A 6,186-nucleotide genomic window follows, 5' to 3' on the forward strand; every position below is an offset into this window, starting at 1 on the left:
GGAATAACCTATCTACTATCTCTATAACGGGTAGGAGTGAATTCCGTCTTGCACCCTATGTTCCCCAGCTATCCACCTGATCTTACCCCTGAAATGGGAGGCTTATTGGGCTAGCGATGATGAGCTGCCCTCACCTATGCAGATCTAAGGATAATTCCAAGTGAATAGGAGTTCATAGTTAGCTCAGGATTAAGATTAAGTTACCTAGGTCATCAATTAACGAAATAGTCAGTTTTATACATAAAACAGCATTTAGAACATAAAAAGGGACTATTTCATGGTTCAGTCTTATGCAAACTCATGGCATAGGATGCCCCCACTCACATATCTTTATATGAATAATTCAGGATCACATCGTTTGTACTAACTACAAAGTGGGCCGTATCCATAGTGTCCCCAGAATAAGGCGCCCAACCTGATTCATATACTATAGACCATTTTGGCTATACATTTGAACTTGATCCACATTTATGTCACTACATAAAGTTCAAACTACATTAAATAGCCTCAGGACCTTAGTTTATTGGATTCAAGATTACAATTTCAATAACAACTTTATTGAAAAACAAAACAGAATATGTTTATTAATTTACAAACTACGAGTTTTTGGACATAAAATCCAACATTTCTTCATCCATGGCTTTGATCCAAACTTCTTTTGCAGCACCATCAAAACTATGGCTCACAAGCAAACAAAATAAAATGTTCACTTGAAACATAAATATCATGCAAAGATCGCATTCTTCTTTAAGGAGATTTTGAATTATCTTGATTTGAAGTAGTTTCAACTAGTGCATGATCTTGTAAAAGTTAATGAAGAACTCCTTAGTTTGATCTTAAATTCTGAGAGTATTGTTATCAATCGAGGCTCTTGAATAATCTTATCATGGTGAGAAGGTTGAGAATCATAATTCTCCAAATCTCATTTGGTCGTTTCATCGAATATTTGATAGCATCTAAAATGTGTTATTTCGTTCAACTTAACTCAGAGATCTATTTAATGCGTTTAATTGGTTATTTTATAGGTATTGAACAATCTGGAGGAGGAATCAAGTGTTAGGGTTAAAACATTTTTTTGACCTTTTGAAGATGTGAACTCATTTTATCCTCAGTTTTAAAAGAATCACTTCTCACTTCTTTTTGGCTTTTTCCTATATCCATTTCTTCTTATGTTACCAAAACATTACCTACCAAAATTGATCCAAGTTTAAACTTTTTAAAGTCATTTAAAAGTAAAGATGTTTTTGTTGGGTTTTATGTCCTAAAACTCGTGGTTTGTAAACAATAAACTCATTTTGTAAATCAATAAATTTTTTATTGAAGTTTGATTCAATAAAGTTGTATTGAATATATGAATTTCTTATTTCATTTTAGAAATAAATCTAATAAACTAAAAGATCCATGATTATTACATGAGTACTTGAACTTTATGTGGAGACATAAGAGTGGATCAGGTTCGAGTAAATAGTCTAAATGATCTATAGTATATGAATAAGGTTGAGTGCCTTATTCTGACAACACTATCAAATGCGACTCATTTTGTAGTTGTTACAAGGAGTTGCTAAGTGCTATAGACGAAGTGATCTTGATTCGTACATGTAGTGACATGAGGAGTGGGGGTGTCCTGTGCAATGAGTTTGTATAAGATTGGACCAAGAAATAAGTCACTCTTACTTTATAACACTGTTTACTGTTTAAGATTGACTATTTCAAAACGATAACGTAGGTAACTCGACCTTAATCATGAGCTAACTATGAACTTTTATTTATTCGGGATTATCCTTAGATTTGCATAGGTGAGGGTTGGCTCAACAGCGCCGGCTTAATAAGCCTCCCATTTCAGGGGTAAGACCGAGTAGATAGCTGGGGACATAAGGTGCAAGAGGGAATTCACTTCTACCCGCTTTCAGGGACAGTAAAGAGGTTGTTCCTTTAAGTGCTGACATGGGGTCTTGAATAAGGGGCCCTACCCTCTCATTGGCTCGAGAGGGACTTAAGGAACAAACCAATTATTTATTAGAGGATCGGTGAGACTTAAGGAACAAGAGGTAATCTCAGGGGTAAAACAATCATTTGACCCAGCCGTTATTACGAACAACCTATGAAGAGTTAACTTACTAATCATGGTTATATCGAGTGGACACAATATATCTACAGTGAAAGAAATGCAACTACGGGCTTTAGTGGAGTGACCCGGTAGTTAACGAATGGGGGTTAATTTGGTGTAAAGAGTTTAGCCAATTAATCTTAGATCGTTGGAGCCCATGATCTGTTGGTCCATTAGGTCTCCCTACTAGCTCACAAATGGATTAGTCTTAGAATAGCGTGATAAGTTGATTTGAAACTTTCGAATTAGAATTAAGGGAATTAGTAATTATATGTGATATAATTATACGTTTAATTTTGGAATTAAACAAAATTAGAGAATCAGTTAATATTTAAATATGATTTAAATATTAAATTCATGAATAGGGATTCATGATAGTGGAATTGGTGATTAATTAATTTGATATTTGATATTAAATTAATTAGAATTAATTAAATTATTTTATTAATCATTAATAATTAATTTTATTAGAAAAGTTAATTATTGAATTAAAATTGAAAAGTTGATTTTTAATTTGAATTTTGATAAGTTTCAAATTGAAATAAAAAAAATTGAAAAATTAGAAAAATTGTAAAAGTGGGAATTTCCCACTTCTTCAACCTAGTAGCTCATTCATGGTTCTACCATTTTTATAGCTCAAATTCTCAAGCATGAGCCAGGATTCATACAGGATGTTGATTTGCATGAAAGTCATGAATATAACAATGAGATCTGAATGGAAATGAGGAGGCAATTGGTTAAAATTTGCTGAGAAAAGTGGTTAAAGAAGTGTTCTTCAACTGTTGAAAAACCAGTTCTTCACCTCCAATTTTCCTAATTCAAGCTTATTTTGAGTCCCACAACTCGATCTAAGGCTTCAAGAGAATAGTAGGGAAGACCTTGTAGTGGTTCATAACCAAAGGAAAAGGAGTTTGCAGCTGAAGATCGTGATTTAAGAGCAAAGGTTAGTGTTGAAACCCTCTTTCTAGTTTATGAGCATGTTGAATTTGAAGCCAAAATTAATGAATTAGAATGCTTAATGATCCTGTTTTTCTTCCATTGTATGCTTCCTTAATCCAACAATTGGTATCAGAGTATCATTTAAGCATTCAATTCGGTTTAATTTTGGTTTGGTGGGTGTTGTTCATAAGTTGTATGAAAATGATAAATTGATATAGTTTATTTATTTATTTTTATTTTTTTAGTTTTGGCATTGTTTTCTCTTCAATTATGTTGTAGTTTTTGTAATTGGCTCTTGTTTGATGGTTCTGGATGTGTGTTTAATTGTCTGCAATTTGATTGAAGTCATTAAAGTTGCAATTAGGATGTAATTGAAGAAAGAAGTGAAGAAGGTCGATCAATAGGAACTGGATTTTTAGCCACTGCCCAATACTCGATGCTTGATGCCCCATACTTGATGCTATTTTGTGAAATACTCGATGCTCGATGTCATACTCGATGGTACTTGATGCTCATACTCGATGGTATTTTGTAAAATACTCGATGCACGATGCCATATTCGATGATACTCGATGCTCATACTTGATTGTATTTTGTGAAATACTTGATGCATGATGCCATACTCGATGGTACTCAATGGCATACTTGATGGTATTTAGTAAAATACTCGATGCATGATGGCATACTCGATGCTTGAGGGCATACTTGATGATCAATGGCATACTCGATGCTTGATGGTACTCGATGGTTTTTGCCCGATTCAGCACAGTTTTGAGCATTGGAGGCCCGGTTCGAGAGGTTCGGATCCGGTTCAAGGCGGTTCGAGAAATCCAGAAGTGTTTTGGAGCCGATTTTTGCTGAATTTTGTAAATTAGGCATTTGCTTACTTGGAAATGCCAAAACTAAAACCATATCAATTTGTGTTTAATTATTTATGCATGTGATGTATGTTATATTTAAATAAATCTCGTATGTGCATAAAGTATGCCATGTAGATTTAAAATCCCACCATAGGAAGCATGTTATATGCATTGAAAGTATGTTATAAAGTGTTATAATATATAGTATGCATGTATAGGGTTTCAAATGTTTTAATATAAATGTTATATTAAATGTTGAATGCCTTTGATGTATCTTATGGATGCTTAGCATGTCTAAAATTTTTTAAGTTGTTATAAAATTAGGTTAGACATTTAAAATCGATAACAAAGATAAGTTGCATGCTCACATAGGTTAATCACTTGTTTTAATAGTTAAAATAGGTCGAAATCTTGTAAAATAAGGTTACAAACTCAACCGGTATATAATCCTGTTTAAGGCTAGGGGTGTTTAAGTTGACGGTCTACGAAACACTTTTTACCTGGGTATTATGGTCGAATAATTGAGCGTTGTTAATCAGTTTTATGAGCAATACGTGAGCGGTGTGAGGTTTTAAAATTGGTTTATCACCTAGACATTATAGGCTAAATCCACATATAAACGTTATACTTGGATAAACACCTAGACTTAGGTTGTTTAATTAGTTGGAACATTCCTCAGTAAATATATATCCAAAAGAAATATTAGGACACTTTAGTGGGAGTTTAAGAGCATATATGATATGTTATTAGAAAATTTCAATGGGAATTTAAGAATGCTTCAGTAAGAGATTAATAAACATATACAATATGTTAGTTTTAGCTCTCACGTTCCTAAGAGTTCACAATCAAGATTCATATTTCGTTTCTTGTCACCTAGAGAGTGACCTCCATTGGAAAGTGTTACATGAATCACATGGTGAATAGAGGAAGTTGTTCATAGTAAAATCAAAAGTGATGTTTTGATTTTCATTCTCACGTCCTAGGAGTTTCACACTATGAGATTCATGTGACATTTCATGTCACCCTGGGAGTGACCTCTATTTGGAAAGTATTTGCATGAGTCAAGATCAAAGTGAATGAGGGGAAGTTGTTCAATGTAAAATCAAATATATGATATATTGGTTTCAATTCTCACGTCCTTAGAAAGTTCACACCGTGAGATTCATATGACGCTTCGTGTCACCCTGGGAGTGACCTCCATTCGGAAAGTGTTTGTATGGGTCAAGATCAAGGTGAATAGGGGAAGTAGTTCATAGTAAGTGGATGAAGGATATGTGTCAATATGTCCTATGGTCTCTTCCGTTTGTTTGGATCGTGAGATTCCTATGTTGCACTTACTTGTCGTCTTTAAGTCGGACTTGCTAGTCGTTTAAAGATGGCTATCCTCTCAGAGGGTTGTAACATAGGATTCTGAATAACTCAAACTCTAGAAATGGATAGGATTTCTTAGATCATTTTCCAACCTCGACTTTCCAATTTGTTAGCATCATTGGGGCTGACCTCTAAAGTTTGAAAATGGAGGGTTACACTTACAGGAATTGCTAAAGTGTTAGTAAGTTTTGACAAAAAGGTAGCTAAATGACTATCGGAATATGACTTATTCTAGAGATAGTATTTAGTCAAGAATATCTTGTTTTAGTGAAGGAATATTTGACTACCCCTCGGTAGCACTTATTTTGACTCACTATAGTATAGTTACAAAAATAATGAATTTTGGGTATATTATTACTTTTCTAAAACATGATTGGGTTTAAAAGAAATTCACTAATAAAATTTGTTTATATTTTCAGAATGACGAGTTCTTTAGTACAACTATTGGCTTCTGATAAACTTACCGGGGATAACTATGCTAAATGGAAATCAAACTTAAATACAATACTTGTGATAGAGGACCTGAGGTTCATTTTAATAGAGGAATGTCCTCCCGTTCATAGCTCAAATGCAAAACGAAATGTTTGGGATGCATATGATAGATGGATCAGAGCTAACAAGAAAGCCTGTACCTATATTCTTGCCAACATATCTGATGTATTGGCTAAGAAACATGAGAGCATGAGTACTGCCAAGTAGATTATAGAATCTCTGCATGGGATGTTTGGACAACCGTCCTTCTCACTAAGGCATGTTGCAATCAAATATGTTTACATCTGCCATATGAAAGAAGGGGCCTCTATTAGAGAACATGTCCTAGACATATAGTCCATTTCAACATGGGAAAAGTAAACAGTGCTGTCTTGATGAGAAGAGTCAAGTTGGTTTTATTCTTGAATCTCTTCCAAA

The sequence above is a fragment of the Benincasa hispida genome, chromosome 1, assembly GCF_009727055.1.
Source record: "Benincasa hispida cultivar B227 chromosome 1, ASM972705v1, whole genome shotgun sequence".
NCBI classification, from domain to species: Eukaryota; Viridiplantae; Streptophyta; class Magnoliopsida; order Cucurbitales; family Cucurbitaceae; genus Benincasa; species Benincasa hispida.